Source organism: Rhinolophus hipposideros (assembly GCF_964194185.1).
Source record: "Rhinolophus hipposideros genome assembly, chromosome: 6".
NCBI lineage: Eukaryota > Metazoa > Chordata > Mammalia > Chiroptera > Rhinolophidae > Rhinolophus > Rhinolophus hipposideros.
In genome coordinates, this window is record NC_138052.1 from 25,895,831 (window position 1) to 25,910,932 (window position 15,102).

Genomic DNA, 15,102 nt, shown 5'->3' on the forward strand with positions numbered 1-15,102 from the left:
CCAAATATGTTGGTTCTGGGGCTTCTTGGGACAGCGTCCAGTGTAGGCTCAGGTCAGCTACTGCCTGTGATTGGCCCGGGAGTAACTTGTAGGAGCTACAATGCAATCCACAGTTGGTGCTTGCCTGTACAGTACCTGGAATCGCATGGCAGAGGCCACCTTGTGAACCGAGGACAGCTGCCACCAGTACCTGGTCTGGGGTAGCTCCACAAAAAGCCAAGACACTCAGGCTGTTGCCACTTGCTGGCTCCCGTAAGGTTCAGCTGCTGATAAAGCCTCCTATGCTATGCAAGTTAGGTGAGGCAGGGTCTCGGTGACTCAGCAGGGTGGAGCAGCAGAGCTCATCAGGCCAATCAGATTCAGATTTGGCCTTTGGGGGTGGGCTCAACACAGGAAAGATGGCTCCTACCTGCCAGCTGCGTGGAAGAAGGGCCCACATAGGGAACATGGAGACTGTCCCTCCAGTCCTCCTCCGGAAGTTACACAACTCTGTCTTTCCCCATGTCTCCAACACTCCCAGAATCACTGACCCTCCACTGGAACCCAAGGTGAGTGCCTGCATGGGCCCTTTAATAGGACGTCTGGGTTTCCCACAGCCTTCTGTCCCACCCGGACAGTCAGAATCCCCACTATTTTTCACAGCCAGACGTTGTGGGGGCTCTGCTACCCATCACCAGTACTCTGGGCTGAGGAGCCTGGTGTAGGGAGCTGGGGTGCCTTGCTCCTTTGTGGAGAATCTCTGCGGCTGAGATATCTCTCCCGATTTTCAACTGCCGCACATGGGTGTGGGACCAGACCATTTTGTGTCTCGGCACCTTCTGCCAGTCTCAAAATGGCTCTTCATTATATCTTTAGTTATAAAATTTTCGTTCAGCTAGACTTTAGGTGGTTTGCCAAGCTGAGTGTTCTATAATTCAGTTGTAATTTTGATGTGTTCACGGGATAAGGCAAGCACACCATTTATCTTGTCTGCCATCTTGGATTCTTCAGGCTAATTCTCTATCAACTTTATTTAAAAAAAAAATCACATGAGACTTGATTTGCTGTTTGACTGTAAGTTCATTCTTATACCTGTGTTCCCAAGTGTATTTTCTAAAAAGACTGAGCTAGGCATCATAGGCATTAACTTGACCACTCACCATGCGGGCAAATGATTTTGGCCAAGTCACTTAACTTCTTTAGGCCTCAGTTTCTACATCTATAAATATAAGATAATAGCCCCAACCTGATGGGATCATGATTTAGAACAAATGAGACAGTGGGGAATCTTATGTGTGTGTTAATGATCAAGTGCAAAGGCAGGCGTTTGCTATTTATATTCAGTTGCAGGTTATAGCCACATCATATAAATTAAAATGTGAATGCATTTAAAAGCTCAACCAGTTCCTGAAGCAAGAAATGTGAAATGGCAACCAGTAAAGGAGTCAGTGATACTCTTGGCTTCTAACCAATCCTGTACAAAATGTTTCCTAGGTTCATATTATAAAAGATGAGGAAAGATAAAAGAATGACAAGAACTGCCCTTTTTCTCTGACCCTTAAAACATTTTCTATTCCCAAATAACTCAGCTACAGAAACTTGAGGCCTGAGTTAGTACTAAAGGTGGCCTTCAAAAGCACTGTTTAGAATGTCGTATTTATGAAAGTGAGGTGACATGAACATGTACTTGTATCAGGCAGAGGTGGACATGAGCAGAACAAGCTTGTTCACAAAGCTTTTCCTCCACTTGGCCATAAGTCACAAAAATCTGATGTCTGCACATGAAATGCTTCCTTTAACAAAAGTTGAATCTTGCTCATGCCGAGTGTGCGCATGTGTGTGTGTGTGTGTGTATGTGTGTGTGTGTGTTTAATATATAAAGGAAGAATGAAATTGAGATATCAAACTCTTCTATTGACTTAAATTTAGGGCCAAATTTTAATAACACAGCTGTCCAGATGTGAGACACTAATGAGAACATAAGGAATTCCTGGATAGAAAAGGGATGGTTGGCCCAATGGCCTGTCTCCTTCAAGTTTATTGCAACACACCTCTTCGTGTTGTCAGCATGTCTTCCAACCCCTTTTGCCTACATAAACATGTCCAGCTGTCTCTTAAAGTTGTTTTTACTTTATGTTTCACTCAATGGACTTATTTGGTAATTTGCAGTATTTTCCATATGTTGGTGGATCTTTGGATGAAGTCGTCCTACGTTATCACTACTTTTTAACTAATTACATGAAATATTCAGTAATAAAATATTTACAGCAGATATCACTGGAAATTTGGAAGATATCAACTGAGAAAACAAATAGGAAAAAAACTATTCTTTTGCTAACCTATGTTTTAATATTTCTTAAAGGTATAAAGATATAAGTGGAGAGTGATTGAGGTGGGTAAATATAAGAACTTTCTTTTGCTATATTAGTCTGATTAGCAAAATTCTTAGCAAGAAGAAAATGTGAAGCTCAACTGATATAATAAAAAGGAACTGTGTTTTATTTTGATTGGTTTAAAGAAATATTTCAGATACTTTTATTTTCTTAATTACATCACTATTTCAGGCTCACATAAATTTTACTTGAATATTCAAAAAAATTAAATTAGTTCTCTAACTAATTCTAATTCTTCTAATTGAAGAATTCTAAGTTCTTCTAATTGAAGTAGTGTAGAAATAATTTTATACTAAAAACTTTTTCCCCAAAACTTTTCAAGTGGCCAAAAACCAATGGGTTTTAGGTTGACTGTGTGACCTTTTGATTGGAAAATACACCTGAAAACTTCCTTTAAGAATTGATTGGAGCACAAGGAAGTGGAAATAACTAAAGTGTGCTGAGGAGAATTACTGAATAATTAGTGTATAATTTAGCTGAATATTTTTCAGTTTTGAATGGCATTTAAAATTATTTCTATATATGTGTATTGATTTGATGTGTGTGTGTGTAGAGATTATGTATCAGTTTTAGTTTTTTTATTGACAAACATGTTGGGTGACCTGGCATTTCCTGAAATCCCTCAGCTCCATGCAAACAGGTACTTCACAAACACATATTTAAAAAATTAAAATAATTTGCCTCTGAGATTAGCTTGGCTTTTTGGTCTGCCTACTCTTTAGACTGGGAACTCAAAAAGCAGAGGGTTACGTTAGCATTAAGAATTTTGCTCTCTTCTTTTAACAGCCTATGTTCGGGTGTCAGCACCTTGGTGACTATGGTGAAAGATGATCCATGTGATTTTTTCTTTTAAATTGTTTCCAAGCTTGGATGCATGATAGTTTATTTAAAAATAAAAGAGCTGGAAAATATTTAAAAATCAAACCTATTTCCTTCCAAACTTTTCTTCCCCAAGTCACTTGCTCTCCAGACATGCTGTAAGATACATCCTGAATCTCGCACCTTGAATGATCTCCAAAATCTCTGAAGTCCAAGCCATATCCTCTTGTCCAGATTATGGGAGGAAAAAGTGATCTACATTGAATTATTTTAACCTTGTATGCCTCACAATTAGAGGAATTCTGTAAGAATTTTGCTAATTTTAAATTTGTGGCTTGTGACTTCTGAACTTTCTCAAGAAGGAGATCTTAATAAAGAGCAGGCCTGAGTCAACTCCTTAATGATTGCAGCTTTAACAAAACCGTTTACAGGATTCCCCTTCCTAACAACTGCCCTGCCAGGCATTGTATAAAATAGCATTCTTCATGGTTAGATGATCCCATGGAAGGTGACCAAAAATGTTTTAAACACAGAGGAACGTAACCAGCCACTCAGAATTTTTGCATTTTTCTTATGCGTGCTGTGTCTCTGTGATAGCACCTCGCTCTGTGTGTGTGTGTGTGTGTGTGTGTGTGTGTGTGTTTGTAAACACGTAGAATTTAACTACAGAACATGTCACACATTTCTTTCCTGGTCACCATGCTGCATGACTGATCCATTTCATATGATGTGTTTAGTATGGTTCATTGCCCACTGGTCTTATTATTTAACAATTTGCATTAAATTGAATTTTCTATTTACAGGTGTAAATGGAAATTTTGGCTTCCGAGAATTTATTATTTACTGGCTAGAATGTTCTTGGTTGAATTAGCTCTGCCAATATTAGATTGCATATACTTGAGATGAAGTTTGAGATGTGTAATTAGAATATCATCATAATAGGAACTTTTTTTGTTTGTTTTTTTTAATGGCTAAGCTTGAGCTGCTGAGGCCAGATCAGTATCATTAGCCTAGGAGACATTAACCATAATTCTCTGAAGGTTGTTTTTTTGTTTGTTTGTTTTGTTTTTTAAATGTGTATTTCTTGATGGATCAGAGGAAGTTAAATTAGTGGCATTAACGTATAAATTGTAAAAAATGTAAAAAAACCTAAAAGTTAAAAAAGCTAGAAACCTTTATCATCTGCTGTAACATTTTGTTGCCAACTGGAAATTTTTTATTTTAAACTCTCTTGGCTTCCCACAGGCTCCAACAGCTAGTGCTTGCTGGCTGTGTACTGTTTGCTAGGGTCTGAATCTATGTTTCACCCATAGATACCCTGAAAACCCATAAGTCTTCAGGGTATCTTGTGAGGTGGTAATTCTGTTTATTGCCATTTTACAGGAAATGAATGCATAAGAAAGATTTTGCCTGCACACATACCCAGTGAGTGACAGAGTCACTCTGAAGCCTGCTTTCAAGGCCACTGCTATATTCTGGGCCAACTATTCTAAACTCCGTAGCGTTATTGTCCTGCCACTGTGCCCGTGTCCCGAATCCCACTCAATGTCTCAATGTTTCAGGCGTTAACACCATTCACTGCCTTGGGCTTGGACATGTTGTTCAACCCTTACCTTTTCTGTCTGAAACATTCTTAGATTTGTTTTTGTTTCTTATTTTTTCAGCTGTAGCCCTGGAGTGCTCACCAATGGTTACTGTCCTTATTGGATCTAGCAGAAATTTGGCCAAACTCCTAGGACATTGTGTGTGTGTGTGTAATATTTTTATTTTTAGCTTCTCTTTATCTCTCCCTTTTTAGAACAACTTTATTGAGATGTACTAGGTTGGTGCAAAAGTAATTGCGGTTTTTGCAATTTTTCTTTTAACCTTTTATACCGCAATTACTTTTGCACCAAACTAATAATTTACATACAATGTAATTGACCCATTTAAAGCTTATAATTCAATGGTTTGTAGTATATTCACAGATACGTAAAACTATCACCAGAGTCTATTTTGGAATATTTTCATCACCACAAATGTACCCTTTAGCTATCACCCTCTCCCTCCATCCCTCCATCTCCCTGAGCCTTAATCAACCAGTCATCTGCTTTCGGACTCTGTGGATTTGCTTATTCTGGACATTTTATGTAAGTGGAATTACATAACACATGATCTTTTGTAACTGGCTCTTTCTTTAACATAATGTTTTCAAAGTCCTTCCATGTCGTAGCATTTAGCAATGCTTCATTCCTTACTACGGCCTAATAGTATTCCTTTCTACCACCTTTTATTTATCCATTCATCTGTTGATGGACACTTGGGTTGTTTCCACCTTTTGGTAATTGTGAATAGTGCTGCTATGAACATCTGTGTACACGTTTTTGTTTGAAGACTTATTTTCCATCCTTTGGATATATGCTTGAGAGTGAAATTGCTGGATCTCAATTCTGTTTCACTTTTTGAAGAACCACCAAACTGTTTTCTACAGCAGCTGTGCCATTTGAGCAATGTATGTGGGTTCCGATTATTTCTCCACATCTTTGCCAACACCTTGTTATTTTCTGTTGTTATCCTTGTTGATGTGTGTTTTTTTCTTTTTTCTTTTTGGTTGTAGCCATCCTAGTAGGTGTTAAGTGGTCTAATTTTTTAAGAACTTTCCAAAACTTTTCAAGAAAACTTTATTCTTTCCTCTTTTGTGCTCCCAAACATTGGTTTAGGGCTCCTTTAAATTATTTGTCACCACATCCTGTAATCTCCCTTTCTTTTGCTCTGCCTCCTTAACCCACTCTTCAAACCAGGATGGAAAGTCTTATTCCTTTTGGATTCCCAGGGCACAGTGCCCGGGGCTCAGCATATACATGATCGTGAATTAATGAATAAAGGAATAAGGGGCGTTCCTTATTCCTTTAAGGGGACCAGGAGTGTTGAGGACTAACATTTCTGTATGATTGCCTCAGTCACGCCAGGCACTGTATAGCACTAACATATATTAATCTCACTTAATTTTCATTAGAATAGTAAGAATAAGGTGTCAAGCTATTCATTTTCAAAAGAAGAAATTGAAAACAGAGACAATCTCTCATCACCAGCCGCTAAGCACAGAGCTTGGCTTCAAACTCAGCTCTCTCTGAATCCAAAACCTATGTTAATTTCATAGCATTACTACTCTTATTGCCACTACCATGAGTAACTACACAAACTGGAAGCTCCCTGTGTCTCGGACACCACAATGGCTACTTTTTGGATACTATCTAATTTAATCTTTAAAGGATCTAGTGAGTTAGCCATTTTTATTATTGCAGACAATGAAACAGTCATTGAGAACTGAAGTGATTTGCCCAAGAACAAATAGCTGGTAAGCGATGAGCTGAAAACCAGGTCTGTTTAGTTGCAAAATATATGTAACTTATCAGTGTAGGGAAAATGCATTAGAAATTTAAAAGCTTACCTGGTTACTTGACACATGGTCAGTTAGTCAGGTAACCAGGTAACAAGACTTCTCAATGAATTTTTCCAAGTCCTTTTGTTGTTTTAATTGCCTCCAATCTTAATTTTGGTGGTGTAGATATCTGGCTAAATCTATATATTATGAAAAAAGCACTCTGTGACCCTAAAATAATGTTTTGTCCACTGGCTTATTGTGTTATAAAGCACCTTATAATACATGGAAAAAATACTACATCTTATTGAAGCATATTTTTAGATAGTAATAAATTGGCTACTCCTGTTTTTAATAATTTGCTCATTCATTCATTAATTCATTCAATATTTATGTCAGATAGTCATTTTTTTTTTTTTTTTTTTTTTTTTTTTTTTTTTACTGCCTGGCCATGTTTTGGGGGAAAGTACAAGTGGAAAAGAAGAATCATCTGGTCACTTTAAACTTCAAATAATTTTAATCAATGTATTTTCTCCTTCTCAATATCCTCTTTTGATGTTTCACTCATTCTTACGTCATGCTCTTCATTTGTTGCTCTACATGACTTTTTCAAGGTTTCTTTCTTTTTGTTTTAAATAGAGGTGCATATTACCATTTGGCATATGTCTCCCTTGTCAGTGACATCTTGAAAATTAAAAAAAAATAATACCTCCCTCGCATGCATTCATTCAGGTTGGCGGCCTGTAACTGTACCATGCTTGAAAATGTGTCACCTTATTAAATCTGCAAATTGTTCAGAACATTGTCTCTATAAATGTTTGGAAGGGTGTTACTGTCATGTCAAGTCAGCTTTCTAAGGGCTAGAAATATGTCAAAGCTGGCAGCCTTACCTTTATCTAACAGCCAAAATACAAATAAGTAGATTACAAAGCAATCAATCAATACAGCATTGCAGAATGCTATGGTTGGCATTGACCTCGGAGTTCGGCACCCTCATTTTACAGATGAGTAAACTCATCTGTAAACTCTACAGGAGATGGGGTTTTGCCTTGACTCAGTTACAGCTAGACAGGTAACCTTGGATATGCTGCTGTGCCTTAGTTTCCTCATGTGAAAGAGAAGAATTTTCCCTTCATTAGATAATCCCCCAGGCATTTTCCCACTTCGAATTTCTTTGATGCCATTACAAATTTGATAAACTATTGTATCTGATACATTTTTAGTTCGTAAAAAGCTTCTTACATCACAAAAAAGAGTCTTCTAATTTTTTATGGGGTCTCCTTATACTCTAAAAGTTGGGCACACAATTAATGTATAGTTATTGGCAGATTCATAACTTTTATTCACTGTTGAAAGAATAAACAAACGAATATCTTTTCCCCGTTCAGAGCATTTCTTCACTTTTTTCCCCTCCCTGGTTTGTTTTTGTAGGATTGCTTGGGGATATTAGGTTACTGACCTTTGTTTTTCTTTCTACAAGAAGCTTTCACTAAAGTATTTTTTGGGGGGTCATATAAGAAACAATGACTCTCACATGCAAGTAATTAAATGGATGTAAGGCAAGAAAAAAGTGGCACAAATTTGAATTGATTAATTTTCTTTCTCTTTGAAAGCTTGTGGAGCCTAATCTGAAAGTGTGTCCATGAGTGCACAGGCTTTTTGAGAATATCTGCTCTCTTATGTTACATGACATTTCTGGGTGAGTTTAGTGTTCCTGTAAGGCCTGGGCAGGCAAGTTTGGCAAGCTTGGCAATGTAATATGATATGATGCACGCTTTTCTACTCAACTGTAAAAATCTATTTCATTCAGATATCACCTGCTATTCTTATGGCAAGTCTTTGGAATAGGGATCCTAAATGTGTCAAAAATATGTAATGTATTTGTGATTGAAATAAATAGAGACTAGTGTGACTTAACAAACTTGCTTTCACATGTGTTGGCCAGCACTTGCAGAATTCTAAAGTAGGTTATGTTAGCTAACCTTCCCACTATCAATGCCTTTATGGATGTGGTGTTTATGTATCTTAGATTTTCCAGGGCAACCCTGGATTGTAAATATTCTGTCCTGTTGTTCCCATAAGTACAATCATACCTGTCAAGCTATGTGTCATGAGTTTGGGTTTAGAAAATATGGACGCCGTATGTCCATCATAACCTGTTTTTTCTGGCTTGACACCTCATGCTATTGCTCTACTGTGCCCTACCCCTAACCCACTTCCCATTCTCATCAAAGGTTTGTTTCTGTTTCAGTCCACTTGCTCTCTCTGCCTAGTGTCTAGGGGGCAATGTGAACAGTAAGCTAATCTGTGCTAATGGCCAAGCAGGAGAAAATCAGGGTCAGGAGAATCCACATATCCAGAATGTTCTGTCTCCCCCAGGGTAGCATAAGCGGCACTCTGAAAATTGTACTTTGGCTTCATTTATCTCTAAGACAAAGTTGTTCTATGGTTGGTTGGTTGGTGGCGGAAGATTTGTTGGAGGAGGCAAGAGTTCCCACATTTCATTGCAAAGATGGCTTCCTATTCTGTCCATATCTTGGGGCAGCTTTGCTTATGTGTCCCAGATATGATTAGATCCTTGTCACAGTACGAGAGGAATAAAAGGACAGTGTGTCTACTTTATTTCTCTGCCTACAATTATTTCTTCTAGTATGTGTACATTGCTCAAATGCTCTTTTTACAAAGTTGGAAAGCAAACTTGTTTTATGACAATATTTGCTGAGACAGCAAGACAAATCTATGCCTCTCCATTGTTAAATCCTTGTTCCCACCCAAACCTGACTTGTAACACAAAATTATTCTTTAACGAGGAGGCTAAGTTGAACATTTGTAGAACAGTATTTAGAATTACTTGAAATATTTTGTAGATTTCAATTTCATTATCTGCCATTTTCCTTTTAGCCTAACCTTGTTATTTTTGTTTATTTTATGTGTTTTTATTATGTAAACATATAAAGATTTGCACTAACTGTCCAAACAGCTTGCTTTTAAAATCTCTGCTTAACTGTTTTTATTTGTAGCACATATTTTTTTCTTGTCTTGGTTTGGTACTTAACTGTGATAAATTTCAGTTGAATCTCCTCTAACTCTTTAAAAAATAACTCTTCATTCCTCTGTGTTAAGCAGTTTACCTTTTAGAAATTCAATCAGTGTTCCTTTTGGCAGTTTATATTATCTTAAAAAGCAACATTAGTACCTTGACTTTTCAGTCCTGAGAGCATTTGCTGAACCAGATGCTTTCAATATCATCTATTATTTTTAATCATACATGGTTAAGTCTCAAGAACAATCTCTAGAGATTGTTGACTATTTAAGAAACTAGAAGAGAAAGCAGGCACATGGTATCTTTAGAAACACGATACAAAGTTAGCATGATTATTATCCTAATCAATATCTGAGGATTAATTTGCCTTATTATCAAATCCACACTTTCTTTACAGTCTATTACCAGTTTGTTTTTCCTGATCTTTTATGTCTACATTCAGTTAATTTAATGCTAACATTGTAGAGTCATCTGGTCTTTTTTGTTAACTGCAATCTTTTTATTTTATTTTACTTTTTATTGGGGTGACAATTGTTAGTGAAATTACATAGATTTCAGGTGTACAATTCTGTATTACATCATCTATAAACTGCAATCTTCTAATAATTGCATTTAACTGAGGGCTTAGTATGTACCAGATATATGAACTTCTAAAATCTCAACAATCAATCTGAGAGATTGGTAGTATTTTCCCCATTTTATAGATTGGAACATAGGTTTTGAGAGGGTAAATCATATTTTTTCAGTCTCACAACCAGTGAGAATGAGGCTTAAATTCAAACCAAAGTCTGACTTAAAAACCCCCACTTGTAACCACTGTGCTATAGTACTTCCTGTTAACGGTGGATAAAGGTGTCTGTTATGTAAATCAAAATAGTCATTGACAGTGGACGTCCTTCTTTTATACTTCACTATGCATATATAAAAACATTTAATATTAGTCTTGTTGGTTTTCTTTTTTTATTTGAAAAATGTCAAAAAAGTACATCATATATTCATAAAATCATATAAAATAAGAAGTGAAAGATTTTCCTGTCCCTCAAAGTTCTCAGATTCCTTCGTGTGTGTGTACTTTCAATGTTCTCCCAGACATATCTAGATGTGGCTATGTAGATATTTCCTTTTTAATTTTTAAATTTTTATCATGAGGTTTATTACCAAAATACTATATCTATCACTTTTTGCTTGCATAGGGAACATATAAAAACTTATCCCTCTGAGTAATACTGTAGTTTCATGTTTTTTTTTTCCTTTTTTTATAAGGATTTTGACAGTCAGAATCTAAAAGCTGTGAATCAGTCAGGCAAATAGTTTTAAAGTATTGACTTTTTCTCTTTTCTCCTGGTATTTGTCCATTGGAAGAGGGATTTAGTCAAATGCTTAATATTTCATACTACTTTTTCTCTAAGTGGATGGCTGGATAGTCTTACAAATTCTTTCCACTTTTAGATCAGAAATCTCTTTTAAAAACAGACAGTTAATATAGTCTCATTCAGGCTTCCATCCTTTCCTAAAAAAATAGGGCTATTTTCATAATGAAGAAGTGGGGAAGGCAAGAGTGAAAAGGCAAAAGCAAAGGCAGTCATCACTGCAGAAGTTACAGGTATACTTCTTTGGCTCCTTTGAATAAGAACTGGCCTTCGCCCTTTCCTTAACTAGGGACTTCTTTCTTCCTTTGGGCTCCAAGTGAAGGCTACATGCCTATTATATGCCAGTGCCTTCGTTTTCATGTCTGTTTCTCTATGTTGGACTGTAAACCAGGCAAGCTAGGGACTTTGCCTTTGTATCCCAGTGTCTACTTAGTGCTGCATAAACAGGTATAAAGTGAGGACAAATTCATGAGTGAGTGATTAAATGATGACAATGATTGCTGTTTGGGGTTCTAGACGAAATGACACAGGAATTTGTAATAAGGCATTAACGTTAGTGCGAGAGAGGCAACGTGTAATACTGAACAGAGCGCAGGTTTCTCCCACACCCTTCACTTGGCTGAGTTCTGAGGTTTTGGTCTCAGCTGTCCCATCTGTTACATGGACATATTACCAATCATGGCCTGTGTGTCTGTCAAGATTCAAAGATAAAATATCACAACATGCCTAGTCCTGATCTTCAGACTACATACTCTTTGTTAACTTATTTATTTTAATTTTTAAAAATACTTACTTGTGGTCAAATAGAAATAACGTAAAATTTACCACCTCAAACATGTTAAAGTATATAGTGTAGTAGTGTTATGTTCACATTGTTGTGCAACCAATCCACGAAACTCTCTTCTTGCAAAACTGAAACTCTATACCCATTAAACTACAACTTCCCATTCTCCCTACCCCCGGCCCTGGGAACCACCATCTACTTTCTGTCTCAATGAATTTGACTAATCAAGTCGTCTTATGTAGTGGAATCTTACAGTATTTGTTTTTTTGTGACTGGCTTATTTCACTTAGCATAATGTCCTTACGGTTCATCTATATTGTGACATGTGTCAGAATTTCCTCCCTTTTAAAGGCTGAATAATATTCCATTGTAAGTATATGCCACATTTTGTTTGTCATTCATTCATCCATTGACACTTGGCTTGCTTCCATCATTTGGCTATTATAAATAATGCTGCTATGATCATGGTTGTACAAATATCTCCTTGAGACACTGCTTTCAATTCTTTTGGGTCGATACCCAGAATGAACTGGCTGGATAATATGGTAATTCTATTTTTAATATTTTGAGGAACTGACATACTGTTTTCGATAGTGGCTTCACTATTTTACATTCCCACCAGCAATGCAATTTCTCCACATCCTTTTTAACGCTTGCTATTTTCTCTTTTTTTGATAGTATCTATCCTAATGGTTGTGGTTTTGATTTGCATTCTCCTAATATTAGTTATCTTCAGTATGTTTCTGTGTACCTTTGCCCATTTGTATACCTCTTTTGAGAAATGTCTATATAAGTCCTTTGCAGACTACATAGACTTTAAATTATTAGCAATAGTAATATGATTACTGCTATTAATGATCAATCATTAATCTGATAATTATTTATGGGGCTTTATCTGTGCCAGAGCCCACTCTAGGCATTAGTGATACAACAGAGGGCAAAATAGACAAAAATTTCTCCTCTCAGGAAGCTTACATTTGAGAAGACATACAAAATAAATAAGTAAAACATAGAATATATGAGGTAATGATAAGTATGCTGGAAAAAGATAAAGTGGAGAAGGAAGATAGTAATTGGGAAGGGATTACAATTTTAGACAGGGAGGCTAAGAAAAGCCTCACTAAGAATGTGTATACTGTCCTGAAGAAAGTGAGGGAGCAAGTGGAAGCAGTACCCAAGAGAACTTTCCAGACAGGATATAACCAGCGTAAAGCCCCAGTGCAGAAATATGCCTGGTATACTTGAGGATCAATCAATGTCAATGCCATTGGCTGGAGCCCTGTGAAAGGAAAGTTAATAGAAGAGGAAGGCTCAGGCAAGTAGCATGCACGTGAGTGCACATGTGCTAGGTCAGGTAAAGCCTGGTATGTAAGGTTGCCAGATAAAACATAGATGTCCAGTTAACTTTAAATTTCAGATAAACAACGGATACTTTTTAAAAATACAGTATGTCCCAAATATTGTATGAAACATACTTGTACCAAAAATTATTCATTTACCTGGGCTTTTATATTTTTATTTGCTAAATCTGACAATGCTCCCTGTAAGCCACTGCAATGATGAGGTTTTCCTTAGGGTAAGACGGGGAGTGACTCCATCTGATTTAGATTAAACAAGGTCACTTTCTGTTGTGTTTTAGAGTATATGCTAGGGAAGCAATGATCAATGCAGAGAGACCACTGAGAAGGCTGTTGCACTAATTCCAAGCAAGAGATGACCATAGTTTGGACCAGAGGAGTAGCAGTAGAGGTGGTAAGAAGTGATCAGATTCTGCAGGTCATTATCAATTTAAAGTATGTGCTTCTTTTTCCAGGAATACTTATATTTTAAAAGAGGATACCCAAAGCAGTCAATGTGTTACCTAAAGGAATGAATCTTCACTCATCCAAAATAACATTTATTGAGCATTTGCTATATGTCAGACACTGTGCTAGTGTCACATAGTTAAATAAACAGTACTCAAGGAACTTGCAATGTAGCTGGGAGAACTTAGACTCTGTGCTGTCTTGGGAGAAGAAATGCTCGAGGCAAATGTGCTGGGTGCCCTAGAAGTCATATCAAGAAGGTATCATCCAGATTTTGAGATTATTAATGCTAAGCGATATAAGTCAGACAGAAAAAGTCGAGAACCATATGATTTCCCTGATATGTGGGATATAAAACTGAAAACAACAAAGGAACAAGACAAACAAAGAAACAAAAATTCATAGATACAGACAACAGTTTATTGGTTACCAGAGGGTAAGGGGGAAGAGGGTGGTAGATGAGGGTAGAAGGGATCAAATATATGGTGATGGAAGGAGAACTGACTCTGGGTGGTGAACACACAGTGGGATTTATAGATGATGTATTACAGAATTGTACACCTGAAATCTATGTAATTTCACCAACAATTGTCACCCCAATAAACTTTAATAAAAAAAAGAAGAAAAAAAAAAACAACAAAACAAACATACAAACAAAAAAAGAAGGGTGACCATTATATCATAAGAAGGGTGGCCATATAATTTATCATCCAAATCAGGACACTTTTGAGATCAAAAGGGCACATTACTGATAATTACTTCAGGTAAAGAGATTCAAACCAACAATGTCCCAGGCAAACTCAGATCTAAAATCTTTGTATTTTTGAGGTCTAGTCCAACTGTGGTTTTGAATACAGGTGGTAGGAATGGAGCATAACATGGCACCTACTATTAAACTTTTATATGAATTTCCAACTTTTAGATGAATTTTTTACTATCAACCACTAGAAATAACATATTTATTATCTAAAAAAAAACAAAAAACAAACAAACAAACAAACAAAAAAAACAATTAGGAATAATAAGCCAGTAAAGTAAAGGAATATTGACCATAGAGCAAGGTGTTTTTATGTTTATTAGTTGGTTTGCCATAAATTATCTGGCTGTAAAACCGTAATTGTTCTTATAACAAATGTTTTCTGTTCACTGAGTTCCTGTTAACTAAGCATACTTAAAAAAAAAAAAAAGTGGTTAAATGGGATTTGACCTGATTTCTTAATAAAGAGTATAGAGAAAACTCCCCATGCCTTCCTTTTCTTGGATAGTATTATTTCGATTCATCATGTTTTGCTTGTTGAAAAGTGCTTGCTATTCTTACGATGTTACCTAAGGGTTTTAGACAACACCATTATGTTTAGATCAACGGGGCTAAAGCATGTGAAGGATTTACAGCTTTATTGCAAGTTTTATATGCTGGAGGTAAGGTATATATAGACCCTAACTTATGGAAGGAGTCTATTTTCTGCTACTGAATCAGGCCTGGGGGCTTTTTGGTCACTGCAATGAGAGTTCTAGTGAGTAAATGCAGATGCATTTTAGTGCACTGTA

At 36.6% G+C, this 15,102-nt stretch overlaps 1 pseudogene across 1 annotated transcript in view; it reads left to right on the forward strand.

Annotated features, from left to right (window-relative positions):
- The first annotated feature begins 446 nt into the window (after window positions 1-446).
- LOC308499279 (large ribosomal subunit protein uL16-like) overlaps window positions 447-15,102 on the forward strand; it is a 177,363-nt pseudogene continuing 162,707 nt past the window's right edge. The window contains exon 1 of the transcript in view: window positions 447-548. The product of the transcript in view is annotated as a large ribosomal subunit protein uL16-like (transcript). The remainder of the gene's footprint in view (window positions 549-15,102) is intronic.